This window comes from Physella acuta, unplaced genomic scaffold (genome assembly GCF_028476545.2).
Source record: "Physella acuta isolate Inbredline_101_S28 unplaced genomic scaffold, ASM2847654v3 ptg000049l, whole genome shotgun sequence".
In the NCBI taxonomy this organism is placed as follows: Eukaryota; Metazoa; Mollusca; class Gastropoda; family Physidae; genus Physella; species Physella acuta.
The window spans coordinates 125,252-141,744 of NW_026731569.1; the positions used below are offsets into that span (position 1 = coordinate 125,252).

The following is a 16,493-nucleotide window of genomic DNA, read 5'->3' on the forward strand; positions in this document are numbered from 1 at the left end:
ATATATATATATATATATATATATATATATATAAAGCAATGTATGTCTGTGTGTGTGTGTGTGTGTGTGTGTGTCTGTGTGTCCTTTATGCATTACTACACCTCTCATCACGTCGCCGTGAAACTTTGGGAAGTTGTTGAAAATATTCATGGGGAGGTTTCTGCGAAAAAAAAAATTTCAAATTCGCAGGGGTGGCGCCCCGACAGGGCGCGATTTGTTTTTTTCTATATACGGTATATAAAAATAAAAGTTGATTTTGGTTTGGCATCGTTCATCCGATAGCCATGAGACTTTGGGGAGTTCATTATACCACTCTAGGGAAGGGTTCTGTAAAAAAATCATTTTTAATATCACAAGGGCGGCGCCACGGGAGGGTCCGATTTTTCTCAATATACGGTATATAAAAATAATAAAAGTGAATTGCAGTGACACCATTCGTCCTATAGGCATGAAACTTTGGGGGTGTTGATTAGGACACTCTGGGGAAGGGTTCTGTAAAAAAATCATATTTAATTTCGCAAGGGCGGCGCCACAGTAGGGTGCGATTTTTCTCTATATACGTTATATAAAAAAAGTGAATTGCGGTGACACCGTTCACACGATCGCCATGAAACTTTGGGAACATGTAGAGAATATTACTGGGGAGATTTCTGCGCTAAAAACATTTTCAAATTTGCAGGGGTGGCGCCCCGGCAGGGCGCGATTTTTTTTTTCTCTTTATGCGGTATATAAAAATAATAAAAGTGAATTGAGGTGACACCGTTCACACGATCGCCATGAAACTTTGGGGAGTTCATAATAAAACTCTAGGAAAGGGTTCTGTAAAAATCATTTTTAATTTTGCAAGGGCGGCGCCACGGCAGGGTGCGATTTTTCTCTATATACGGTATATAAAAATAAAAGTCGATTTTGGTATGACACCGTTATCCGATAGCCATGAGACTTTGAGGGAGATGATTAGAACAATTCAGGGAAGGTTTCTGTAAAAGAATAATTTTTCATTTCGCAAGGGCGGCGCCAGGGGAGGGTCCAATTTCTCTCTTTTTACGGTATATAAAAAAAAATAAAAGTGAATTGCAGTGACACCGTTTATCCGATAGGCATGAAACTTTGGGGAGTTCGTTATAACCCTCTAGGAAAGGGTTATGTAAAAAAATAATTTTTAATTTCGCAAGGGCGGCGCCACGGGAGGGTGCGATTTTTCTCTATATACGGTATATAAAATTTCGTTTTCACACCGTTCATCCGTGTACCATGAAACTTTGGGGAGATGATTATATCACTCAATGGTAGGGTTCTGCAAAAAAAAATATTGTTTAATATTGCAAGGGCGGCGCCCGGGGGGGGGGGGCGATTTTTTTTCTCTATACAAAAAAATACTCGGATGCGGTTCATCCGAGTGACATGAAACTTTAGGGAGTAGATGAGAATACTCCCGAGAATATTCCTGCGAAAAAGAAAACTTAAGTTTCTTATGGGCAGCGCCATACAGGGTACAACTTTCGTCAATACACGGTTTGGCGCCCAGAGTTTTAGAGCGACGATGTTGGCATTTTGCCCGTTAATCGAGCGTCCTGCATAGCGAGTAAGGGGTACTACTATATTCAGCGGTAAAACTAAAACAGGCTTCTTAAAATAACTTTGTAACGAGAGGAAATCCTTCTGTACAGTTTCGTCACCTTGCCAAAGATGAAAAAATAACTTTTTGAATATAAGGAGCCTACTGTAGAGTTTCGTCACTTTGCGAATGATGCAATAAGCATCTATTATTAGACAATCCAGTCAGAAATTGAGATCAAGCATCTAATAATAGACCATTAGTAACGCTAGCATATTGCATCAGTCACACTGATATTTAAAACACGTCAAATAATTTTTTTACATGTTAAAGAAAAAAAATCCTGTTCATTTGTGTCACTTTAGCGAATGACGAAATCTGCATCATTATTAACATGATGCTATTTGGCCGATGGCGCCTGTTAGTTTTAAGGAGCCAGGGGTCGTATGCCGCGCCTATGCGGTAGTGTAATGGGGGGGGGGGGCCGAGAGCGCCACTCTCTCTGACACAGAGGCGGTCACCAAAGTGTGTTCTCCCACATTATTTCGGTGAGTGATTAATGTACACTCAATGTTTACATGCGGTAGTGTAGGTAAACCCGTGTCCTGATATTTATGATATAAGAACAGGCATTGTTTACATTTAAATAACTCATTTTTAGAAAAGAAGGTCACGCGTCGAAGAACATATAATTATAATTGATAACGCTTTGGTGAAATCCTAATATATTTCGTCAAACTTTCTTCTATCCCCGCGGCAACGCGCGGGGGTCGGGTACGCTAGTATATATATATATAAAGCAATGTATGTCTGTGTGTTTGTGTGTCCTTTATGCATTACTACACCTCTCATCACATCGCCGTGAAACTTTGGGAAGTTGTTGAGAATATTCCTGGGGAGGTTTCTGCGAAAAAAAAAATTTCAAATTCGCAGGGGTGGCGCCCCCACAGGGCGCGATTTGTTTTTTTCTATATACGGTATATAAAAATAAAAGTCGATTTTGGTTTGGCATCGTTCATCCTATAGCCATGAGACTTTGGGGAGTTCATTATACCACTCTAGGGAAGGGTTTAAAAAATAATTTTTAATTTCGCAAGGGCGGCGCCACGGGAGGGTCCGATTTTTCTCTATATACGGTATATAAAAATAATAAAAGTGAATTGCAGTGACACCATTCATCCTATAGGCATGAAACGTTGGGGGTGTTGATTAGGACACTCTGGGGAAGGGTTCTGTAAAAAAAAAATCATATTTAATTTCGCAAGGGCGGCGCCACGGGAGGGTCCGATTTTTCTCTATATACGGTATATAAAAATAATAAAAGTGAATTGCAGTGACACCATTCATCCTATAGGCATGAAACATTGGGGGTGTTGATTATGACACTCTGGGGAAGGGTTCTGTAAAAAAATCATATTTAATTTCGCAAGGGCGGCGCCACGGGAGGGTGCGATTTTTTCTAAATACGGTATATAAAAATAAAAGTCGATTTTGGTTTGGCATCGTTCATCCGATAGCCATGAGACTTTGGGGACTTGATTAGAACACTCCGGGAAAAGTTCCGTCAAAAATCATTTTTAATTTTGCAAGGGCGGCGCCACAGGAAGGTGCAATTTTCTCTATATATGGTATATAAAAATAAACGTCGATTGCGGTTTAACGACGTTCATCCGATCGCCATCAAACTTTGGGAAGTTGATTAGAACATTCCAGGGAAGGTTTCTGTAAAAAAAAACTCCTTTTTTAATTTCGCAAGGGCGGCGCCACGGGAGGGTGCGATTTTTCTCTATTTTGCGGTTTATAAAAATATAAGTCTATTTCGGTTTTACGCCGTTCATCCGTGTACCATGAAACTTTGGGGAGATGATTAGATCACTCAATGGTAGGGTTCTGTAAAAAAAGAATTTAATATTGCAAGGGCGGCGCCCCAGAGGGAGAGCTATTTTTTTCTCTATACACGGTATATAAAAAATAAAACTCGGATGCAGTTCATCCGAGTGCCATGAAACTTTATGGAGTAGATGAGAATACTCCTGAGAATATTTCTGCGAAAAAGAAAACTAAAGTTTCTTATGGGCGGCGCCATGTATGGTACAATTTTCGTCAATACACGGTTTGGCGCCTAAAGTTTTAGAGCGACTATGTTGGCACTTGGCATCCGTTAATCGAGCGTCCTGCATAGCGAGTAAGGGGTACTACTATATTCAGCGGTAAAGCTACAACAGGCTTCTAAAAAATAACTTTGTAACCTTCTGTACAGTTTCGTCACCTTGCGAAAGATGAAAAAATAACTTTTTGAATATGAGGAGCCTACTGTAGAGTTTCGTCACTTTGCGAATGATGCAATAAGTATCTATTATTAGACGATCCAGTCAGAAATTGAGATCGAGCATCTAATAATAGACCATTAGTAACGCTACCATATTGCATCAGTCACACTGATGTTTAAAACACGTCAAATAATTTTTACGTGTTAAAGAAAAAAAATCCTGTTCATTTGTGTCACTTCAGCGAATGACGAAATGTGCATCATTGTTTACAGGATGCTATTTGGTACTCTGGGTTATCCTATGAGCACGATGGCACCTGTTAGTTTTAAGGAGCCAGGGGCCGTACTCTGCGCCTATGCGATAGTGTAATCGGGGGGGGGGGGCTCCTGAGAGCGCCCCTCTACGTCCCTGACACATGGGTGGTCACCGAAGTGTGTTCTACCTCATTATTTCGGTGAGTGATTAATGTACACATAAGGTTTTCACGCGGTAGTGTAGGTAAACCCGTGTCCCGGTATTTTTTATCCAAGCGCAGGCATTGTTTTCATTTAAATAACTAACTTTTAGAAAACAAGGTCACGAGTCTAAGAATATAGGATTGGTAACGCATGGATGAATACCTTCTTAAATATTTCGTCGGGCTATCTTCTATTCCCGCGGCAACGCGCGGGGACGGGTACGCTAGTATATATATATAAAGCAATGTATGTTTGTGTGTGTGTCCTTTATGCATTACTACACCTCTCATCACATCGCCGTGAAACTTTGGGAAGTTGTTGAGAATATTCCTGGGGAGGTTTCTGCGAAAAAAAAATTTCATATTTGCATGGGTGGCGCCCCGACAGGGCGCGATTTGTTTTTTTCTATATACGGTATATAAAAATAAAAGTCGATTTTAGTTTGGCATCGTTCATCCGATAGCCATAAGACTTTGGGGAGTTCATTATACCACTCTAGGGAAGGGTTCTGTTAAAATATAATTTTTAATTTCGCAAGGGCGGCGCCACGGGAGGGTCCGATTTTTCTCTATATACGGTATATAAAAATAATAAAAGTGAATTGCAGTGACACCGTTCATCCGATAGCCATGAAACTTTTGGGAGTTCATTATAAAACTCTAGGGAAGGGTTCTGTAAAAAATCTTTTTTAATTTCGCAAGGGCGGCGCCACGGGAGAGTGCGATTTTTCTCAATATACCGTATATAAAAATAATAAAAGTGAATTGCCGTGACACCTTCACACGATCGCCATGAAACTTTGGGAAGAAGTTGAATTTATTTCTTGGGGAGGTTTCTGCGCTAAAAACATTTTCAAATTCGCAGGGGTGGCGCCCCGGCAGGGCGCGATTAGTTTTTTTTCTCTATATATGTGAGCGGGTGAATGGATTATTTATTTTGTATTAATTTTATTTGTTGCGAATCTGGGAGTGCTTGGTGGTCCAATGGGGAACGGCACGGAGTCCCCTTCCGTCCGAAGCGGTCAGTATAAATTGACCGCTCGGAGTGATTTTCTTCCTTTTTTTTGACCCGCGGCGAGATGTAGGTCGGGTCAGGTTTCTGCGTGGCGCACCGCACGCGTGGAGGTATTTGTTTTTTTATACTTTATCTTTATGTGATTTGTATGAATGCGACTGTCGATGTTTCTCGTTTTCTTTCATTTTCGTCTAAAACGAGATAGTGAGCATCGGCATGTCTGGTATGCACGTGGTGTGTTATTTTGTTATTTTGAATTAAAATGTATTTTTGATGTTTTCTAAACCCTTGGCGTGTGTTTCGGACCACGTGGTTTAGGCCCGTGTGTTTAGGAGTGTTTCCTAAACTGGTGTGAATGCGTGTGTGCATTTACCTGATTGTTTTATGATGTTGTTATTGACTAGGATTGGCTTAGTCAATAGTCAGTTGGTTAGACAGTAATTAGATTAGTATATTTTAGTTGCCTCGAGTTTTAGGTTGTTTAAAATTAATGTGTGTGCTGTTTCGTGCAACGTCATGTTGAGTATCGCTTGCTTTGTGTCTGCCTTCATTGGGGCCTTAGCGGAGTGTGATAACTTTAATGTTATCAATATGGATATTGTTTAGGTAGACCAATGGCTTCGGGCTTCCTTGTGTAGGAAAGATTGGTTCTACGATGAATTTGTTTACACGTTATTTTTAAGTTGCTAGTTCTTCTTTAGACAGTGGTTAGTTGTTTTTGAGAATTGCTTTTAGAATTGTATAGTAGGGATTAGTTTTACTCGAGGCTTTAGCTAGATAGTATTAGTAGGTAGCATTTTGAACTTGTGTATATATTTATGTATATATCTGCCATTACCATGCATTTTTCTTATTTTTTTCCTTTTCTTTTTCTCTTCCCCCCCCCCCCCCCCCCCCTTCCAGTGAGGTTGCTTGGGCAACTTGGCTGGGTGTTTTGTTATATATGAATTGTTTTGTTTGGTTTAAAAAGTTTGTTGTGTACGTATTGTTTTTCTACGTTATGTTTTGTACGTAATGTATTGTACGTAGTGGTTTTACGTAGTGTTTTGTTTGGTGTAGACTTTTGGATGTCGAGAATGGATGAAGGGAGGTTTCTGCAGAGCCGGCGTTAGGGGGTGGCAAACGGGGCGGCCGCCCCAGGCCCCGCGCTTGAAGGGGCCCCGCGCTTCAGCAAGGCCATTGTAATTGTTGCCTGAATTAGTTTGTAAACTTAAATAACCTTTGCTGAATTAAATTTAAAAAAAAAAACCAACTAAATGGCCGAAGTTGTTGGATGTTAAAACTGAGGCCAAGGCTGATGTTAGTGAGTTTTCCTTTACATGGGCTGGGACAGACCGTTATTCTAAAGAAAGACATTAGTGTCACACATCGCTGGCACGGTCGACTTGCTATTGTCCTGAGGTGACTGGAGATGGCGGTCGCGAATTAGCCCCCGACCTGACATGGGAGGTAAAATCGGGAAAAATGTAAAAAGATACCCTATTGTTTGCGGACCGTTGAAGACGTTTTTTTAGTGAGCAGGCGGGGGTGTCTGTAGTAAACAGTCAGTGACCTGATGATGTCTTGCAGAGGAGGAGGGGGGGGGGGGTGAGCGGATGGGGACATGCCCCGGAATTCCAGAGTATTTATCCCTAAAATCATAATTTATACACTGTATGAGCATCTTTTTTGTAATTATGCATATTCACCACGATACGCTTGATAGGCATCCATACAGTAATTACGTTCATATTTATTTTATATATTGTCAGGTCATCTTTAAATACATTATACTTGTATTTATTTTTATATTTTTGAAGGGCATTTATACAGTAATTATGTCCATTTTCATTTTGGTAAACTTTAACGGTATTCGTAAAGTGATTAAGCACATGTTTATTTTAATTAATTGTAGGGACAGTGGCGTAGCGAGGTCGGGTGTCACCCGGTGCGGCACTTAATGGTGACACCCCCCTCCCCCAGAGGCGTAGCGACCCTTCCCGGGAAAAAACTTTCAAATTTTCAATTTGCACCCCCCCCCCCCCTCAAACTTTCGATTTGCACCCCCCCTCAAGTTTTCGATTTGCACCCCCCCCTCCCCACCTCAAACTTTCGATGTGCACCCCCCTCAAGTTTTTCTCTATATATTTTGCTATTTTTTGCCTTGTTGTCACCCCCCTTAATGGTGTCACCCGGTGCGATCCGCACCCCCCCTCGCTACGCCTCTGTGTAGGGATATTCAGTATAATAGTTAAGGCCATAGTGATTCTTGTTTTAAAATAGTGTGGGCTCACTAAACAAATTATAAAGTCTATACTGTTTGATACATCGGGCCGAGACTGTTTTATAGTAAAGTTGTCCTGATTTCTAAAACGTCTAAATTACCGGCAGTCCGAGCATGCCATCGCGAAACTCATAAATAACATGGTTCACTTTCTAATTATAGACACGGACCTTCTCTTGTGAGAACGCGGTCTTAACCTGTAATGTAATACGTGGACGCTCTATACACACGCACCTTCTCTTGAATGGCTGCGGCCAGATCCAGTAACGTAGTACCCGAACTGATTTTTTTTAGGGTTTGGCGTCCCATAGATTTAAATGTACAGTTATCCTTCACGGGCTTCACCTCACCCCACCAACTGTCACCCCCCCCCCCCCCCCAGTGTTCCACCTTACTGAGCGTCCGTGATTACATTTGAGAGTCATTTCATTTGGATATCTATAGCTGTAAACAGTTTTTTTCACGATTCGAGCTTATTCCGAAATCTATCAATGTTTTGCTATTTTCCCCGGCATCCACACACTTTGAATGCCACTGTTAACCCTCGATAAATTGAGAAAATATCGATACTATCACCTGCCACTGTGGACCGATTTAACGTTGCTTCAAAGTGCCCGAAGGTATTAAGTCAGCCAAACAGTGCCTTCAGTACATTTGGAGTATTCGGGATTCCTTTCCCAATTCGGCGATCGCCTACAGAATCTTGCAAACAGTTCGAGTCACAGTTGCAAGCGCCGAAAGAAGTTTCTCCAAACTGAAGTTGATCAAGAACTATTTGAGATCAACGATGTCCCAAGACAGGCTCTGCGGCCTGTCGATTCTGTCAATAGAAAAAGACATAGCCTCCAGTTTGGACTATGATGATATAATCATGGAATTTTCCTCACGAAAGGCAAGTAAAGTAGATCTTCGTTTGTGAACGTACTGGTAAGATTTTCATAAATAAACATTAATGTAAAAAAATCAGGTTTGAAGCTGACGTTCATCGTCTCTTTAATGCGTGTCTCAAACTTATATCTGTTTTATTTTTTACTTTTCAAACAAAAAGCCTTAACAGAAAAAAGCAACGTTTCAAAAGCACTTTTAAGTAAACAAATTATTTGTTAATCAGTGTCTTAATGTTAATACGACATTGATAAACAGCTTAAAAATACCATATATATCGTTATAAATATTAATTCGCTTTGAGAAGAAAAAAAAACGCCTCACTGTACATGTTTTATTTAATTATACACCAATGAAAAAAATATAAGGCCCCGCGCGGATGGTTGGCCATAGGCCCCGCGTACCCCTAACTCCGGCTCTGGGTTTCTGTGTGTCAGGGCCTGGACCATCCTAGACATCATAAGTCGGTGCAACACCAGCAAATGGTCAAACGTAATGTTTTGTTTCGTTGAGTTCTGTTTGTTTTGTATGTCTTGAGTGTTTTATTTTGTCTAGATCTAGATTCTGGTTTTTTTATAATAACTTTTGGTTCCATATTTATTATTTTGTGAAATAAATTTTATATTATTGTTAAAGTTTTTTGTTTTTAATTTAGACTAAGGTTAGGGTTTAACCACTGTAGGTTCTACCACGGTTGCACTGACCGGACAGATTAGTTAGTTAGTTAAGCCTAGGGATGGGTAGATTGTAAGGCACCCCCCCCCCCCCTAGCAGGGCTTACAAATTGGTAGCACGAGTGGGGTCAGTGCTTTAGTCTAGTTAAATTTTTGTTTTTTACTAGGGCTAGTGTAGCTTAGTTAAATTTTTTTGTTTTTGATAGGCCCTTTATGGAACCATATGTGTTTAGTTTTTGTTTAGTGTAGGAGTTGTTTGTTGTTTAAACACCCAGTCAGGTTGGCGGAGAGACGTGCCTCGACGAGCCTTCAGTGTGCGTGGCTGGACAAGGCACGGTGTGTGGCACTGGACCTGGCGTGTGATGAAGATGGCGGCCTCGTGTGGTCTAGACTGGACAACACACACGGGCGTGGCGCGGATCTGGTGTGTCCGGCAGACCGGTGAACAACGAGAGGCCTGTGACGTCAATTCCTTGACCCACAAAGAGGGCTACTGGACACCCGCCCCACAGGTGTGTCGAAGCGGAGGCACGATCATTGGGGGCGGGTAACAGTCGGAGAGCCAGTGGGGCAAGGCGGTTGCGTCACCACCTGGCCCAACCAAGCAGACGCTCCCCACCAACGAGAGGCCAGTGACGTCAATTCCTTGACCCACAAAGAGGGCTACTGGACACCCGCCCCACAGGTGTGTCGAAGCGGAGGCACGATCATTGGGGGCGGGTAACAGTCGGAGAGCCAGTGGGGCAAGGCGGTTGCGTCAACACCTGGCCCAACCAAGCGGACGCTCCCCACCAACGAGAGGCCAGTGACGTCAATTCCTTGACCCACAAAGAGGGCTACTGGACACCCGCCCCACAGGTGTGTCGAAGCGGAGGCACGATCGTTGGGGGCGGGTAACAGTCGGAGAGCCAGTGGGTCAAGGCGGTTGCATCATCTCCGGACCAAACAAGCGGACGTTTTACCGGTGGTCTTACGCTGAGGCCAGAACCAGAACACGGTGTGTTGTGTAGTGGACCCAGGTGGACGGGATGGACAGGCATTGTGTGCCATTAGTAGCGGGCGGGTCTAGCCTGACCCTCCCCCCTTGCCCTTCCGGATGAATGACCGACAGAACTAGTAGCGCGAATCAGCCTTCAGTGAAGGGAGCACTATCTTGGTGCCTTGAGTTTTTTTAGGGAGCACAGGAGCAAGATTAATGTTAATGGAAATTGTTTTTTTCTTGCATTCAAGCTTATAGGCTTGATGTAAGAGATGGGTGCATGTTTTATTTTATGATTGTTATATGTATTTTTTTGTCTTACAGGGACTGTAAGATTTTTAAAAGGGGTGAATGTGAGCGGGTGAATGGATTATTTATTTTGTATTAATTTTATTTGTTGCGAATCTGGGAGTGCTTGGTGGTCCAATGGGGAACGGCACGGAGTCCCCTTCCGTCCGAAGCGGTCAGTATAAATTGACCGCTCGGAGTGATTTTCTTCCTTTTTTTTGACCCGCGGCGAGATGTAGGTCGGGTCAGGTTTCTGCGTGGCGCACCGCACGCGTGGAGGTATTTGTTTTTTTATACTTTATCTTTATGTGATTTGTATGAATGCGACTGTCGATGTTTCTCGTTTTCTTTCATTTTCGTCTAAAACGAGATAGTGAGCATCGGCATGTCTGGTATGCACGTGGTGTGTTATTTTGTTATTTTGAATTAAAATGTATTTTTGATGTTTTCTAAACCCTTGGCGTGTGTTTCGGACCACGTGGTTTAGGCCCGTGTGTTTAGGAGTGTTTCCTAAACTGGTGTGAATGCGTGTGTGCATTTACCTGATTGTTTTATGATGTTGTTATTGACTAGGATTGGCTTAGTCAATAGTCAGTTGGTTAGACAGTAATTAGATTAGTATATTTTAGTTGCCTCGAGTTTTAGGTTGTTTAAAATTAATGTGTGTGCTGTTTCGTGCAACGTCATGTTGAGTATCGCTTGCTTTGTGTCTGCCTTCATTGGGGCCTTAGCGGAGTGTGATAACTTTAATGTTATCAATATGGATATTGTTTAGGTAGACCAATGGCTTCGGGCTTCCTTGTGTAGGAAAGATTGGTTCTACGATGAATTTGTTTACACGTTATTTTTAAGTTGCTAGTTCTTCTTTAGACAGTGGTTAGTTGTTTTTGAGAATTGCTTTTAGAATTGTATAGTAGGGATTAGTTTTACTCGAGGCTTTAGCTAGATAGTATTAGTAGGTAGCATTTTGAACTTGTGTATATATTTATGTATATATCTGCCATTACCATGCATTTTTCTTATTTTTTTCCTTTTCTTTTTCTCTTCCCCCCCCCCCCCCCCTTCCAGTGAGGTTGCTTGGGCAACTTGGCTGGGTGTTTTGTTATATATGAATTGTTTTGTTTGGTTTAAAAAGTTTGTTGTGTACGTATTGTTTTTCTACGTTATGTTTTGTACGTAATGTATTGTACGTAGTGGTTTTACGTAGTGTTTTGTTTGGTGTAGACTTTTGGACCATCCTAGACATCATAAGTCGGTGCAACACCAGCAAATGGTCAAACGTAATGTTTTGTTTCGTTGAGTTCTGTTTGTTTTGTATGTCTTGAGTGTTTTATTTTGTCTAGATCTAGATTCTGGTTTTTTTATAATAACTTTTGGTTCCATATTTATTATTTTGTGAAATAAATTTTATATTATTGTTAAAGTTTTTTGTTTTTAATTTAGACTAAGGTTAGGGGTTAACCACTGTGGGTTCTACCACGGTTGCACTGACCGGACAGATTAGTTAGTTAGTTAAGCCTAGGGATGGGTAGATTGTAAGGCACCCCCCCCTAGCAGGGCTTACATATACGATATATAAAAAAAAAGTCGACTGCGGTCTCACATTAACAACGTTCATCCGATAGCCATCAACTTTTAGGGACTTGATTAGAACATTCCAGGGAAGGGTTCTGTAAAAAATCATTTTTAAAATTCGCAAGGGTGGCGCCACGGTATGGTGGGATTTTTCTCAATATACGGTATCTAAAAATAAAAGACTATTGCGGTTCGACGCAATTTATCCCGGTGCCATAAAACTTTAGGGAGTTGATGAATACTCCCAAGAATGTTTCTGGGTTGGGAGGGGGGAATAGGGATATGTGGGTGGTGGGGGCAGGGGATTTAATTTTGCATGCCCCCCCCCCCCCCGGCAGGATGCGATTTGGCGCACTGGTCCTTCCCGTGAGCGCTATGGTGAATACGTTCGGTCTAAACAGCGTGATAGACAATGGATAGGATGGGGCGTTACAAACGCTTACTAAATTGAATCAGGCGTGTCATCTGGCGCCCTGGTAGGGTGCGATTAGGCTGCAAATAAAAATGTCTGTTTCGGTCCCAAAGGCTCACATGGGCCGCTGAGGGCCATTTAATACGTTTTATTTTAATAATCAGAAAAATTAACCAAGGTTAGATTATTAACTGGGATGTTTCTTTTGTCCGTAAAAAATCCAAACAGTTTCGTCACTTTGCTAATGATGCAATTAGCATCTATTTTTAGATAATCAAAACAGAAATTGAGATCGAGCATCTAAGAATGGGCCATTACCTACGCTAACATATTGCATCAGTCACACTGATGTTTAAAACGCGTCAAATATTTTTTTTTACATGTTAAATAACAAATCCTGTTTATTTGTGTCACTTTAGTGAATGACGCAATCTGCATCATTGGTAACAGGATGCTATTTTAAGGAGCCAGGGGTCGTATGCCGCGCCTATGCGGTAGTGTAATCGGGGGGGGGGGGGGGGCTCCTGAGAGCGGCCTCTACGTCTCTGACACATGGGCGGTCACCGAAGTGTGTTCTACCATATTATTTCCGTGAGTGATTAATGTACACTCAAGGTTTTCAGGCGGCAGTGTAGGTAAACCCGTGTCCCGATATTTTTGATCCAAGCGCAGGCATTGTTTACATTTAAATAACTGATTTTTAGAAAAGAAGGTCACGCGTCTAAGAACATATGATTGGTAACGCGTTGGTGAAATCCTTCTAATATATTTCGTCAAACTTTCTTCTATCCCCGCGGCAAAGCGCGGGGTCGGGTACGCTAGTATATATATATATATATATATATATATATATATATATATATATATATATATATATATATATATATATATATATATATATATATATATATATATATATATATATATATATATATATATATATATATATATATATATATATATATATATATATATATATATTTATATATATATATATATATATAATACACGTATATAGAACGTGTTAAAAATTTGGCGCCTTTTTTTGCTCTTTTCGCTCCCCCTACAACGAAAACCTGGATACGCCTCTGTTTGCACTGTAGTGTAGACTTGTCATAACATTCTAGTAGGCTACAATTATACTAGTATTACTAGTAGTTGTGTGCTGAATGACTAGTTTTTTGTTTATGTGGCTCATAGTACTAGCTTTTGGAAGCTTCCAGCAAAAGCATGTTCATTCCGGCAACCGTTGCTACACTAGAAAGACAACAGACAAGATTGAGGGAGCATGACATGTCGACTACTTTTTCTGTGTTTGAGGTCTAAGATGTGTTCCGATAGAAAATCCAGTAAAAATCGTACTCAAAATATACTTTTGTGCTGTATTTATGTGTGAAAATAACAAAATGTGATTGTTATAATGATTGCAATGTTATTAGTTAATAAATTATATCGTTTGTTCCTGTTTTGTAAAAACAAAATTTTGAAAAAAAAATTGTCCTACATTCCTGACGGTACTTATAAACACCAATATATGTTTGGGCCATTAAAAATTTATGAAACAAAATTTCTTTCGGATATGCTTTGATTGTGCCAAAAGCAAATAGTAACACATTGTTTAAGTAAAAATTTCATTCAGAACATAATTCCGTAAATAAAAGGTTAATATCTTAGCGAAAAAAAAACCAACAACTAAGAACATTGGGTTAAAACGTCGTGGGAGAGGTAAAAATCTGTTATTAAAGTGAGAAGTTTGGCATTAGCTTATACTCAAAAATAAATATTTATGTGTTATTATGTGTGCATGTATATTATATAAATAAATAAATAAATAAATATATATATATATATATATATATATATATATATATATATATATATATATATATATATATATATATATATATATATATATATATATATATATGGAAAAAGCAGGCCCCTCGCGGAAGGTCGGCCCTAGGCCCCGCGTATTCCTAACGACGGCTCTGCACAAAATTTATATACAAACAGTTAGATCATTGTGAAAAGCCTTGAAGTAGTCTATTTTCGTAACTTTGACCAGGGGCGGAACTACAGTGCCGCCAGACCCCGCAATGCGGGGGGGCCCACGCCATTTAGGGGCCCACGGCTGACCATAAAAAAAATTGTTATAGTTAAAAAAAAATTCTTGCATTTTTGACTTAATATTTGTTTTGTAAACAAGATTACCGTAGCTGCGGTTGGATTATCTTTATTCTATATACACCACCCCACGTTCATTTTTCCTTCGTTTTTAAACCACTGTGAAAGCCGAGTCTTCTTTCTCCTACAATCAAACTTCTCAAAGATAAGCAAACGTTTAAACAACTTCCATGACTTATTTCCCTTTTTTAAATAGTCAAATAGTGATACTCATAAGCCTCTTTTTAATAGATTTGTACTAAACAAATTAAAAAGCAATTACTTCTCTTTGTTATTATTTGTTTATAAATTACTTACTAAAGAATGACACTGTATAAAAAGAAAATGTATTTAAAATTAATAAAACAAATACAAAAAAACATAAAAATAAACATGACACGAGACACCATTATTTACAGAAAGCTTTCATGTTTTATATTCTTTTGACCGATATGTTGATAAAGGACTTACGACAGACATAATAAATAACTGCTTTTCACAAAACAGACTAATGCACTTACACACATGACATGATGTTGTAATTTGTTTTAATTAACAAAAACCCACGTATTTCTCAAAACACGAACAGGCCAGCAATAAGTATCCTATGTTCGTATTTTGTGTTTGAATATATATATATATATATATATATATATATATATATATATATATATATATATATATATATATATATATATATACATATATAGGCCTATATATTTATATGGATGGGGGGCCTAAAAAATTTTTTTGCGGGGTGGCCCCTTTTTTCTAGTTCCGCCACTGACTTTGACTGTATATAATACAATACTTCAGCTTAAAATGAAGTTAATATGAGCTTTTAATTAATTTTTCTACCCCTTTTTGCACCCACTTAGGATCGGCGCCCGGGGCGGCCTCCCCACCCGCCCTCCCCTAGCTACGCCACTGAATGGACTTTTAAAAGGGAATTAAGTGGATTTTTTTGGACGAGGTGGGGGAGGGTCCAAAATCCAAAAAAAAAAAAAACTGGACGTCATCAGTGGCGGAACTAGAAAAAAAGGGCCACTCCGCAAAAAATATTTTAGCCCCCCCCCCAATATATATATATATATATATATATATATATATATATAAATATATATATATATATATATATATATATATATATATATATATATATATATATATATATATATATATATATATATATATATATATATATATATATATATATATATATTATATATATATACGAGCATAGGATACCCATTTCTGGCCTGTTCGGGTTTAGAAAAAAAATGTTTTTTTTTCAATTAAAACAAATTACAACATCATGTCATGTGCATTCGTGTTTTTTGTGAAAATCAGTTTTATTTTATCTCTGCTCTAAGACCTATAAACATTTAGTCGGTTAAAACAATATTAAACATGAAAGCATTGCATAAGTAATGGTGTCTCGTGTTTACTGTTATGTTTATTTTTATGTTGTTTTTTTTTTTTGTATTTATAATATTAATTTTAAATACATTTCCTTTTATAAAATGTCATTCTTTAGTAAAAACTTTATAAAAAATAATAATTAAGAGAAGCAATTTATTGCTTTTTAATTTGTTTAGTACAAATCTATTAAATTGTGCTTATGAGCACCTCTATTTGACTATTTTAAAAAAAGGGAATTAAGTCATGGAATTGGTTTGAACGTTTGCTTATCTTTGATAAGATTGATTGTAGGAGAAAGGGGACTCGGCTTTCACAGTTGTTTACAAACAAAGGGAAAAAGAATATAATAGAGCGTGGGATGGTGTCTATAGAATAAAGATAATCCAGCCGCAGCTACTGTAATCTTTTTTACAAAACAACCATCAAGTCAAAACTGCAAGAAAATTAGTTTTTTTTTAAACTATAATATGTTTTTTATGGTCGTCTGTGGGCCCCTAAATGGCGTCCCCCCCCCCCCCCCCCGCATTGCGGG

The 16,493-nt window shown here is 39.2% G+C and overlaps 1 protein-coding gene across 2 annotated transcripts in view; it reads right to left on the minus strand.

The window, feature by feature from the left end:
- Window positions 1-16,493, minus strand: part of LOC131944955 (GPN-loop GTPase 3) — a 54,454-nt gene that overhangs the window by 31,673 nt on the left and 6,288 nt on the right. The window lies entirely within an intron of this gene.